This window comes from Camponotus floridanus, unplaced genomic scaffold, assembly GCF_003227725.1.
Source record: "Camponotus floridanus strain SB8 unplaced genomic scaffold, Cflo_v7.5 scaffold110, whole genome shotgun sequence".
NCBI classification, from domain to species: Eukaryota; Metazoa; Arthropoda; class Insecta; order Hymenoptera; family Formicidae; genus Camponotus; species Camponotus floridanus.
The window spans coordinates 215,752-230,232 of NW_020229227.1; positions in this window are offsets into that span (position 1 = coordinate 215,752).

The following is a 14,481-nucleotide window of genomic DNA, read 5'->3' on the forward strand; positions in this document are numbered from 1 at the left end:
CATACAAAAATTTTTAATATCAATATTTTGCAATAATTCTAATATTCTAATCATTTTGATGAATTGATTTTGTGAATTAGCTAATTATATCGATGTGACGTGTACCATGAATTAATTTTAATAATTGACCATTTAAATCTTCATATTCGTAGCATGTATAAGCCCATAAGGGTCTTAGTTTCTTTACACAATTCCCTAAATGTAATAATACATGAATATTTATCGAACAAAATTGAATTTCGTACATATCTTGAAATTCACAAACAAATCGTCGTAAAAAATCTTGAGCTACTTGTATCATAAAGTCTGTAATTACATCAGAACTTAGAAGTTTTATAGCTACAACTAATCGTAAATAATGTTCGAAATAATCTACGCGCATTATATTTTCGAAAACAGGAATGGAATAATAAAAAAAAACACTTTAATTCTGACGCTTTCCAATGCATTAAATCTGTAACTGAACGTGGCATGCGATGAATAAACTTTGGAGGGGGGGTAAAGAGGGTTTTATAGAATTTCTCAAAAATGAGAATCTATATCTTGGTTAAATGCACCAAGTAAAATATATGCATATGCCGTGTTTTTCGTTTAAAATTTCGCGTACAATTAAAAAGAATTTTTCAGGCATTTACCATCCGCTGTGGCTCGTAGACGCTTTTCTTATCATATTATTTAATATATAACGAGCCTAATTCCTTTCGATTTAGTAAACTTTGGAGGTTTAATAGTCGCCTATTAATAATATCTATAACTACATATAAAGAAAATGGAGTGCTCGAGTATTTTTGATCAAAAAATAATGTCATCAGTTTTTTCATTACGCCACCATCAACACAGTGCATACGATCAATTGCCATTCCATTAATGAAATCTGGCATTCTTTTTTAAATGACTGTATGACCTTTTACTTCCATAAAGGGTGTGTCTGATTTTGCTCTATTAGCGAATTCAATAGATTGTTGAGATGTTCTTAGAGTTAATTCATTTTCAAATGGATAAGCATGTACATAACTTCCAGGATCAATTTTAATGTGTTCATCTTTACATAAGCATGAATGACAACCGTAATCGCCATTAAATTGAATAAAATTCAAACAATCACATTTTGCAGGAAGATCGCAAGTTCCCATTAACATTATACCTTTCACAATAATAATATTGTTATTAGGTATGGTTGTTATCAATGTAATTTGAACACCTTCAGCAAATTCCTGGAATGTTTTCATAAACTTATACAAAAATGTGTTCATCTGCGGTTTTTTATCATTATACCAATATCCAACAAGTAAAGTATTTTCTCTTCTTTTTCTATCATCAAAAGGCAATTCATTCATAATAAGATATACCAAAGACTTATTTTTGATGATTTAAAAACTGGTATACTATGTGAAAGAAATATTGTTACGATCATGAAGAAATCCATTGTTAAACCATTCTTGATATAACTGTCCATCATAAATATCCGTTATATTTCCAGGAAATTGCATTGGACGTTCAAGTCGACTTTGAAGTTTATCATAAAATGAAGGTCTTGCGTACATTTCTCTTAACTGATTTTTGCAAGATAAAATAGGCGTTATTTTTTTGACGACACAATGGACAAATATCATTCATTGATCTTAATTCTCGATTACAAATTGTACAATAATAATGTTTAACAGCATCAGCCTCACTTAAACGAAAAAATTTTTTAAATTTATATAAACTGTTTTTTCTTAAATTTCGAAAAGGGCAATGGGATTCGATAACTGTAATAATGTCGGCAATAGATGACATCGTAAGATTATGATGTAAAAGAAGAGATAAAATTAGTGACATACTATCAACGGCAGTTATTTCAGCGCCATGATATAATGGTTCATTTCGGTCATCATCGTTAATGACATTGTTAAGATCATTATTTTCATGGTCGATATTATAAGTATTATCATAAATATCCGAATCATCACTTTCTTCAAAAGTTGAATTCGTATCATCCAGATCATTAGCAGAATCATAAGTCCTAAAATCGTATCTGTTATTAGTATCTACTCTTTCTTGTGAACTACTTAAATTACATTTATTTTTATAAATAATAAAGGTTTTTATTTTTATACTGTAAATGCCTTTCTAAATAAATATATACACTATAGTGTATGTGTGTGTGTGTGTGTGTGTGTGTGTGTGTGTGTGTGTATGTGTGTGTAGACACCACAAATTCTAAGTTTTTATCTTATTTATTATTACTTATTATTTTATTATTATAATAAATTTGCATACCCATATTCGATTCAATGTCACTATTTTGAGAAAATTGTACTCTCTCATGTACGTCTTCTATTTCATTTTGATTGCTGAATATTGAAAAATATTTCTGATTATATAGAATTTTCTCTTTGTTTTATATAATATTTTTATAAATATTTATCAAGATTATTAATAAGTTATCAAATAAAATAACTACCTTCGATTATTTAATGCAAATTGAGCATTGTCCTGGTCGGGTAGAATATCAAAATTTCTAGAATAGTCCCCAGAATAGTCTTTAATCGAACGTCTTGCTGTTTCTTGCAAACTTGTTCAAGTGATTTGTGCGACATATCATTTATTTAGAATTTACAATATGACCAAAAATTAATGAATTTTTGTCTTTTAGAAGAAAAACTAAATACCGAAATTATTTCTTTTTTAGAAAGCGAGACGAGAAGGTTAGATAAAAATAATGTACCTGATATCGGTATCAATCTTGCAAATGTAAGGCGGTCGCCATATTTTGGCGCTAGCGTACTTCCGTCGCCATGTTATAGCGCTAGTGCGCTACATTATGTGACGTAGCGCAATGCGATTAGATGCGGCGCTGCGCGCTGGTTGACGATCACGACCCGCAATTGAGAATTACGGCCGGCAATTATTTTTCATGTCCGGCAGTTGTTATTCACGTCCGGCCGCGAGGACGGAAAGTTGCATTCCGACCGTGTACGCAGTAACACGTACGTTCTGTTCGAGCGGTCTTATTCCGTGATTAATACACAGTCTGTTCTTGCCTCGTAATCCTGACCGTTTTCCTTGGCAATGTAATCTTTACTGCGCGTTCTCGGCGTTTTTCTATTGGCGTTTGGGTTTGTATTTACGGTTGCCGATCTTCGGCATTTGTGCTCACTCCAAGTGTTCCTTAAAGAATATATTTGTATTCCATCCCAAGGATCTCCTTGGTTTTTCTGTCCCGTTTCCGCGAATTAAACCAATCCCTCAACCGGTTCGTCCATCTCCTGACCACGTGATTGCGACGTTAACCGTGATCATTAAATCGGATCTCTTACACGATGATAGTAAAGAAAGAAAAAAAGAAAATCTATTATCTATCAGTTAACTTCTCGTTTCGCAATCAAAAAAGAGACACTCGACAGCTGTCGTCAGTTCTCTCATTATATTTAAATAATTTTTCCGAAAGTCCATTAATAAAGTCCATTAATAAATACATGTACTTTAAATAAGTGTATAAATGTGATTATGCCGAAGCACAAGAAATTTGCACTAATTTTGTGGCTGGAAACCAAAGAAAAAAATGTAATTAATGCATCGATTATTCCCAAAAAATCCAGACATGTTAATGAAATAGTGAAATTAACGTGGAAAGATTATAAAACTCAGAAAAAAACAAAGGCAAAAATTCTTGCCATAAGCGGTAAGTTACATTTTTATGTGTGTAAGAATAACTATTTTCTTATATCAACAAAATAAAAAAATATTACTAAGTGTTGATTTTTATCATAGATAATGAAGATGAACTGCATAAGTTAATTGTATCTACTAATGGTACCGTCCATGATTTATCCAAAAAAATTTTCTCTGATAAAATAGAAGAGAAGTATGCTGGAAAAATATATAAAAAAGTGACAAAAAATATCTAGAAAATGTAAGAAAATCCAACAAGAGGCACATTGAAGAAAAGATAGCAAATGGTCCGCACATTTTATCCAACATAACAATTACATCTAACATGCATTCATCATTATCATTACCTTCACTATCACAATCTCTTCCACGCAATTTACATCCTCAATCAACATCAATTTTTTCAAATGAAGCCAACACAACATCATCATTTTCATGCTCTTCAACTCCATATCATAAAAATCAATTATCTAATAATTTACAAGATACAGCACACAACACAGACATTCACTTCAATTAAAGAAAAGACAAATGTAGTACACTTAAATCAAGAACCACCAAACATATCAAAACAGTATATTGAGTAAATATCAAGATAATGCATTATCATCCTCACAGTTCTTTTCTCACAATCAGTTTTCACCAATAAATAAATCAGCTACAACATCATCATTTTCTTGCTCTTCATCGACTTTATTTCATCAACAAAAATCAAAATGCATATATCAAAACAACACAGAATCATCATCAGATTCATCATCAGATTCTGATTCATCTTCACAAAATTCACGAAAAAGTGGACAGAATAATGTTGGAAAAGGAATATTTTTAGGGCTTCCAAATAAAATAAGTAAGCATTAATTTTGTTCATAAATTTTAATTATTCGCATTAATTATAAATTATAATTTATCATTTCCAGTCACAAAAAAGAGATATTTGTTTTCAAGAACAATTATTACAAATTGATTTTTGTTGATGAAAAATGCTTATAAAAGTCAAAAGAAAATGGACGTTGAATCAGAAGAAATTTTTGCGGTAATAATAATACACGTATGCACGCATACGCGCACGCGCGCGCGCGCACACACACAGACACACACATACACACGCACACACACACACATACAGAATATAATAAAAAAATTATAATTACATTTATATATATATTTACAAAATTTCATAAGAATAATAAAAAATATCAATAATAACAATATCATAATATAAACGAAATAATATAAAAATGGAAAAAATAATATATGTATAAAATACATAACAATTTTGTTATTTTTGTAGTTACCAAATCATTATTTTAAGGCGGCTGAAGACAAAGTAAAAATATATTAAATTAATTTTATATTTTTAATTATTTATATTTTAATTTATTCTTTAAATTATTAGTTGCTTCTAATTTTCTTGATATTAATAATTTCAGGAAGAAATAGCAACAAATTGTGGCTTTTATTTAAAAAAAGAAAACATTTTTAAAAATGAAGGCAAAGGGTACCCTCGGTTAACAATGGTGAAATGCCCTCAATTTTTTTTTTTTTTTTTTTTGGTAAAAATGTCTTTCTTGGGCCTCAAAATGAAGGGTCAACCAGGTCCTAGGTCCCAAAAATTTTTTTGGGCCTTATAGGGCCCAAAAACATCGTTTTTTGCGTTTTATTTTTTTTCTCGCGTTCTAATCATCGGAAAAATCTGAAAAAATTCATGAGTATATATCTTTTGATTACTTTTTTGTGAAATTTTTTTGGAAAAAATTGGAGTCCAACATAATCTCGAAAAAAATTATTTAATATTTTAAACGCGATTTTGACCAGCTTTCAGTTTTGGAACGGTCAGAATTCTTTTTTTCTCTTGTAGAACGGAAAAAAATACGTCGAAAATGTATTTTTTCAGATTTTTTCTAGTGGTGCGCCATGTCGAAAAATAATAAAAACCAATAAATCGTCGATTTTTCGACGTTAAGGCATCATTCCCCAAACAGTTATTTGTTTTTATCATTTTCTGATCATCGAAAAAAGTTTAAAAAATTCATGAGTACTCTAGAAGTTATACTATTTGAATAGAATTTTTTTGAAAACGATTTAGGGTCAACATAATCTCGAAAAAAAATTTAATGTTTCTAACGCAATTTTGACTATGTTCCGGTTTTAAAACGGTCAGAATCATTTTTTCTTTGTTTGGATCAGAAAATAATACATTATACACACACAAAAATGACACACATGATTCGACGATAGGTCAATGTACATTACACATGGAGACTCTAATGGCATTACCTATTCAAACATCATTCAAGGCAAAAATAGCGTACATCAGTAGCGTACCTTCCCGGTAAGAAAAAGGTTTCTGGTTCGACACCACGTCGAGGTTATTTTTTTTGTCTTGTCAAATGATTTTTTTGACTATTCGAATTTTATTGAATTCAATTTTTATTAAATAAGGATTATTAAAAAAAGATTTTTTACGTATGCAGGCTTTGCCCTGTACGTTGACTAATGTTTAGATAGGTAGTGCCATTAGAATCTTAATACATAAAAATGTATTTTTTTGGATTTTTTCTAGTAGTACGCCATGTTGAAAAATAAAAAAAAAACCATAAATCGTCCATTTTTCATGGACTTCCACACTACCCTTGAGGTCCCATGAATAGCGCGTTAGATTTTTTTTACAGTGAATCTTCGCCATTAGCTCTATAAACACTGTTCCGCTTTGAAAGCTGTTTGTCATTGAGCTTCTTGTTATATTGTATGAGATAATCTTTTTCCAATATTAATACTTTCAGAACACTGAATAGAGCAATGTCATTTTACCAGTAGTTAATAATTATTTTATCTCATCCAATCCGTCTTTTTTAGATAGGCTGCAATAATTTAATAATAGTTAATAATTACATTACTTTTAACAAAATAATGCATGCTTCATTGCTGAGTAAATTGTATTGTATTATACGTACGTATTTTGTTGTTGGTCATCCTTAATCTTCATCACTATCTTCATCGATAACGGGACATATATTATCAATGTCAAAAAGGTTTGTTAGTACATGTGCAGGTCGAATTACATCAGATAAATATCTGTCATTAGATAAATGGTACAAAAGTGCTGCAACGTGTGAGCAACTACGAATTGTTCGTAGACCATTTGCACAATTGCAACAGTAACCTTTAATGGAATTTATCCCATTACCATTAGGAACGTAATGAATATAACATTTATACGTTCTGCTGTTAATATGCCTTGATTTTACTTTAAACCTCACAATATCTGGATCGTCTTTTAAAAAACTTATAGAAAGTGTGTTGTCATCTTCAAGCATTTCTCCCAAATATGAAATAGACTGTAGTAGTTGGTAAGTACCAGTAAAAAAAAGTATTAGTTCTTGTAGTGTCAATTCTGGAAAATCTAGTAGATCAGTCGATGATATTTTCTGAAATGGTACTGATTTTTGATTGTAATTTTTATCTGAAATTCTTTTAGCTAAATGATTTTCCATATTTTTACGTGATTTCATTCTCTCAATTATTTGCTCCAAATTAATACCATCAGAATTTAGTCGTTTACCAGTCAAATTATAAATATAACACGCTATTTTGCAATATGTTTCAGCATCAGGTAAAGCTTGATTTCGAAATTGATGGTGCAAGAGTTTGTATTTCTGTCCAATGATACCATGTACACATTCTATAACCCAACGAATTTTAGTGACACACCTTGATGAATTAGAGTCTTCTGTAGATAGTTGTTTGGTGTTTCCTTTTAATGCGGGCATGAGTGCTACAAAGCCTTTATCTTCTAAAAAATTTTTAACATCTCTGAACCCTCGGTCTAAAACGAAAACATCTCCTTTCTTTAAAATACTCATTAGTCCAGTTTCATTTTCAAGTACACGTTGAAGTATCTTCGCATCATTGATTGTTCCGTTGAATGGCCCAGCAAGATCGACAATGTAGCCGTTTGTAGTGCAGATGGTAAAAGGTTTACACAACGGAGTTTTTTTTTGTCTAGAGTAAGGTTTTCGTTGGTAAACGTTGTTCGCACTTTTTTCATGTCTTAAGTAGGTTCCGTCACAAATAATAAATAACGTATCTTCAATACCATATAGCAATTCAACAGTTTTGGCTTGTTGCTGTAAATAAAAGTCTCTTGTATGAGCAGTAGGTCCAAAATTTTTTGGAAGCACTTGTTCTCGGAAACACTTCAAAATAGCTTGTACTGAATTTTCTACAATTTTCTCAGTTACTTCTAAAACAGCAGCTATTAAGGCATTTGAATTCCCTGATTTTAATTTAAATAAAAATATCACTAAAACTTGAGTAATATTTCTATTGGAAGACTGTCTCATTGATGTCAAATTACTTTCAAGCATACTAATTTCATCCCATGAATGTCCAGTGACAGCTTTTATACGTTCTTCAGATACAAAATGGGAGCCAATTTTATCGTGAAGTCGAGTATCGAGTTGATCTGATAGTTTATCAATAAAATGTTTCACTTCTTCAGGTTCTATTTCACATTCTTTTGAATATACTGTCATCATAGGAATCAGATTCTCATAAAATCGATTCTTTAACAAGTGTTTAGGACAACAACGGTTTCTTTTAGGAATAAATAGTCGTCTTTTTGTGAAAACTTGAAGTCGAGCTTTCATAGGTACGTCACTGATGTCATTTCTTTGTCCACACATAAAACAATAAGCTTTCGTAGAAATTACTCTCTCAAATGCCATAGTAATAAGTTCAGTCTCTTCAGTTTGAGATTCATCTGTAGGGTGATAAGATGAACTCTCATTTGAAGTCGATGGAATGGAACTCTCAGTAAATTCTTGTAACCATTGACTTGATGTTGGTGTTTTTCTCATCTCATTTTGCTCTAAGGAAGCACTAGATAAAGCTTGAGATAGATTTTGGTCGTCGTTAGATCGTAAATCTTGTGAAGTAGTCGGTTTTGATACATCAGTTTTAGAGGGCAAAGAAGATTGCTCTACTAAGCTCAAGTTTTTACTTTGAAACTTGTTTTTTCTGAGTTTCGAATAACATTTGTCACATATAATATCACCTTGTTGAACAAAAAAATCAAACATTCTACAGAATACTTCAGCATCTTCTCTAGACTGAATTGTTCTTCCAATTTTAGCTTTGCGTAAAATACAATCGCAAGAGCAACATTTAGCATCGTTTGTTTTTAATTTTTTGTTAGGAGGTTCATGTGTGGAATCCATTTTTATCTATATAAATAATATTAAATTGCTTTTATATTTTTGAGTTTGACAAAAAATGCATTATCTGCTAAAAAATGTCACTCAAAATCTTACATAATGTGTCAGGGAAAATTTCCTTGGTTGAGAAAATTTTTGGACTATATCGCGAATATATTTTTCTCGATAGATTATTATGAAATGACTCTAGAGTAATATTTAATTTGTTTGAAAAGACATTTGCTCAAAAAAAAGGAATTTATTAAAAAATAAAAATGAGCATCGTCATACATGGCTTAGGCCTATATACATGTACCTGTATGTACATCTTGAAAGCATCAGCCATTAGAATCAATCAATATTCACAAATGAAATCTCTTATTAAGATCTCGGGAGAAATCTCAAATGAGAAATAGTAATTCTTTAAATAATCTTGTTTACATTTCTTTTATTCCATTTAAAAAAAAATCACATCGACATTCATTAACAAAAAAATGAATGTTGTATGAAAAAATATTAAAAAGTACAATAATAATTTATATAACCATACGTACTTTTATGAAAATTAGGTTTAATCACAATTTCGCTTTCTTATAATACAACGTTTTTGATTCTGATGTAATAATAACCTGCAGGGGATAATAAATCTGAAACAGAAAATATAACATCACTACTTTTCCCCTTACTAGTTGGAAAGTGCAGTGGTGTTATTAGTCTAGCAAATGTTAGTGGCTTCTTTTTATACTGAAAGTTTCCCTGTAATAAATTATAAATATACTTATATTATTAATTGAAGTACATTAAATACTTTCCCTACAGAAAATTATCTGTTAATTTCTCATTTCAAAATCTCACCTAATAAATCACATCAATATTTTTTGCATTTACTTTGTATTTGGAGCTTTCTCAAGCAAATCAGTGAATGTTTGGATTTTTAAATATTTTTCAAAAATTGAAGTAACATTTTTTTAGGACCAAAAAGAAATATCTTTTAGTTACAAATTCATTTAAAAAGTCTTGAAATACAAAGTAAAAACAAGAAATGGTAGTAAAACTTAGGTGAGATATTGACATGAGAAATCACCTAAAAAATTACCTTAGAGGTTTTAGCAGGATTCATAATTATTTTATAGACTAAATAAACGTTTACAATAAAGGTTTTAGTATTAGCGAGTCTTATGCAATTTAAAAATGTATGAAAAAAATTAAATTCTAAAAATATCTTACGGGTTGTACGATTGTAAGCTAAACAAAGAATATTACTACTTAGTAATAAATGATTTAAAAAAATTTTTCAACATTTAGATAATGTATATTTGTAAGAAACATTTTCCAAAATTATTTTGCACAATTAGAATTCACTGGAATTGGCTTAGTTATGTTTACATCTACAGCATTAGAAAATCGTAGACATAAAATCGTTCAAAAAATAACTTTCAAACATAAATAATATTTTTAATACTCTTAAAGATAATTTTAAATATTTGGTTAATGTTGCATTTAATAAGAATATGAATTTTTTTAACAAAGATACTAGTAGGTTTTTTAGTTCATCATCCTATACCAAATCGTTTTTGTGAACATGACTGTATGAAATATATAATTATTAGTTAATTACTCAAATGTTGTCAAAAATTATAATTCATGACAAAAATAATAAACATTACAACGAATGTATAATAATGGATACTTCAAAAGATAACCTTTTCAAATTACATGAAAATATATTTACCTTTTAATGCAAATATAAATTATATTGTACAAGTTTATTTTATAATTTTCCTTAAAATAATTTAAGAGGCGTTGCTATAAGAAAAAAGTTTAATAATAATAATAAAAACGTCAACTCTCAACTCTCAGCTCAACGAACTTTTTGGTTCGGGATTTTCGAGGCCTTGAAAGTGCTATTTACAATATATATAAGGGCCATCTTACGCTGAATAAAATAGCATAGACATATATAATGGACAGAGTATCACGATAGACAGGCAATCGCCCGCTGTAGAGAGAGAGATACTACATGGGAGGCCTATGTCTGTCTCTTTTGCTAGTATCTCATTGGTAACGTTGGTTCCCGCCCATCGAGGCGGGAAACTTACCAATAAGATACTAGCAAAAGAGACAGACATAGGCCTCCCATGTAGTACCTCTCTCTCTACAGCGGGCGATTGCCTGTCTATCGTGATGCTCTGTCCATTATATATGTCTATGTAAAATAGGCATAAACTTAGCCCGTTCTACGATAAATGGAACAAAGTTAAATAAGAGGGAATATATGGGATCAAGACGGGGATGTCAATACACCTTTCACTTGTGTAGCTACACGTATAACAGTAATGGGGATTATTATGAATCTACATTTGATGTAAATATATAGATATGATCTCCATTACTGTTATACGTGTAGCTATACTATTGTAAGGTGTATTTACATCTCTGAATTACAAGTGAATAGGAGGAAGTAAAAGGGAATAAGAAAGCTTTCTACTTCCAAAACGCAAACAACTTGCATAGTGAAACGCGCGCAAGCATTGAAATAATTGAGTACCGATGAAACTATTAAGTACCGATTACCAATAGTGAGTGGAACGCGGTTTGTGGTTGACATTCAAACAACATTACACTAATGACAGGACCCTTAGGTCAACGTAAGTCCTAGTACAATTCTAATATTCTCTTGGAATTGTGCTGATGTCTGCACATGTCTGTCAAAGTCAGCATAACTAATATTTCGTTCCTATTTATGTCAGCATATGTTATCACTTACTAAGAAAACTATTTATGAATAGAAACAAATATATATACATGTATCGTGAGTTTTTTCCGTGTTTCAATACCGGAACATAGTCAAAATTGCGTTAGAAACATTAAATTTTTTTTTTCGAGATTATGTTGACCCTAAATCGTTTTCAAAAAAATTCTATTCAAATAGTATAACTTCTAGAGTACTCATGAATTTTTTAAACTTTTTTCGATGATCAGAAAATGATAAAAACAAATAACTGTTTGGGGAATGATGCCTTAACGTCGAAAAATCGACGATTTATTGGTTTTTATTATTTTTCGACATGGCGCACCACTAGAAAAAATCTGAAAAAATATATTTTCGACGTATTTTTTTTCCGTTCTACAAGAGAAAAAAAGAATTTTAACCGTTCCAAAACTGGAAGCTGGTCAAAATCGCGTTTAAAATATTAAATAATTTTTTTCGAGATTATGTTGGATTCCAATTTTTTCCAAAAAAATTTCACAAAAAAGTAATCAAAAGATATATACTCATGAATTTTTTCAGATTTTTCCGATGATTAGAACGCGAGAAAAAAAATAAAACGCAAAAAACGATGTTTTTGGGCCCTATAAGGCCCAAAAAAATTTTTGGGACCTAGGACCTGGTTGACCCTTCATTTTGAGGCCCATGAAAGACATTTTTACCAAAAAAAAAAAAAAAAAATTGAGGGCATTTCACCATTGTTAACCGAGGGTACCCTTTAAATAAAGATCGGAAAGGTGCGCGAAACGATGTTAGACGTATACAGTTCTAGCGTTGCAAATTATTCTGCAGCAGGAAAAAGGACGAACAGACTAGCCTTCGAGATAGCCTCTGACAGCTGATATCAAGTTCGCAGTGAAAGGATTAATAATCTTCATTCTTCAATCTTACGAATGGATGATAAAAGGTATGTTCAGAAATTTGATAAATCTTGGGAATTTAATTATTTTTTCAGTTACATTTCCGATCATATAGTTTGTTTACTTTGCGGTTTTGAACCTTCGGTAGTAAAAAAATTTGCAATAGAGAGACATTTTAGAATTCGTCATTCTGTCGAATATTCTAATTATTCGAAAATGGAGAAATTCAGAAAAATGGAGTATTATCGAAGGGTTGAAATTAGTGTATCAAGAAGATGCAATACCTTCTGAAAATTCTTCTCAAAAATCTTTAATCGCATCTTATGCTATTTCTTTGCTCATAGCAAAATTCAAAGCCATTTACCGAAGGTTCATTTGTGAAAAACTGCATCGAAGCAGTGAAAGCTTTCAGTAATTCCTTAACTCTTAAGGAAACAATGAATATTTCCCTTAATGCAAAACAATAACGTCAAGAATTACTGAGATCAATAATTCTGTAAGAGAAAAATTAAGAAATCTTTTAAAGTCAAGTAGGTTATTTTTCTTTATGTCTTGACGAAAGCACCGATATTCGACACTTGAGTCAATTAAGTATTTTTATTCGAATCGTGCAAGACAATTTCTTTCTGTGTCGAGGAGCTTTTAGATTTTATCTCATTACATACAATAATACAACAACGGATCTTGATATTTTTTTGGCAATTGAAGACTCGCTTCAAAAATTTGATGTAGATTTTAGTAAATGTTCTTCGATTACGACGGATGGCGCGAAAGCTATGACAAATTCGAAGATAGGATTCGCCGGTCAATTAAAGCAGCAAAACTTTAACATCCTTATTATACATTGTATAATTCATCAGGAAGCATTAAGTGGTAAAGATATTAAATTATCAACAGCTATGAAGACTGACTAAAATAAGTAATATAATTAAAAGTGGACATAGATTTCTTACTCATCGGAAATTTCAATTACTTCTCAATTGACATAATGCTGTTCACACAGATGTCTCACTTCAATGTCCAATACCTTGGCTTAGTGCTGCAAAATGTTTTTTGCAGCACTAAGCCAACGTATTGGAAACATTTTTGCAATAAGAAAAGAAATCCTCCTTTCTTTATAAGAAATGAACAATCAAAAATTTCAAGAATATATATGTCTCTTTTAGAGGACATCACATTTCTTTGCGAACTTGGATTTATTACTGACTAATCAACTTAGGCTTCTCAATTTAAAGCTGTAAAAGACTAATCAAAATATTTCCCAATTAGTCATGTTGATTCTTTTTGAAGAAAATTACAGTTATTCAAATTTCATTTAAATAACGATATTTTTCATTTTTTCTCTTCTTGCCAGATTCTTCTCAAAAAATACGGTAGTAGCTGTAATTTCAAAAAATATATTCATTTTGTAGATCAAGCGATGCGGCGCCAAGTACATAAAAAAGTACATAAAAAACAGGTCCGAGCATTGAGTTGAGAGTCACTATTCTTAACGCGGCGCTACCAAGTACCTTCAAAGCTGCCAGATCTCTGCAAGCAACGCGTAGTGGAGGGGGTAATGAGGATGTGAGCGTAAGCGTACGTGTAAGCTCGGCGCTTCGGCTAGCTTCGGATGAAAGAAGAGGACAGAATACAGTTTTCTGTCTCCTTCTTACCAAGCAGGCAACGAAAGCGACGGACGACGCGCGACGCTGCTCACTTCTCAATATCTCGATATATGCTCAATATGTTTTTCTGTTACAGCTTTTCTTTATATTTTGTATTTTTGTTACAATGTATGGTAAATATGTATACATAAATATATAAATATGTATATATAAACGTATACTATAGTATATTTAAAATATATACAGGGTGTCTGCTAAACATGCAGCAAAAATTCAGGGGGTGATTTATTGGGTTATTTTAAGACTTTTTTGTTATCTGATGATTTTCGAAAAAATGCTTTGTTTCGAAAATAAAAGCAATAAAAGTTTTTTGACCAATTTTTTTTGGT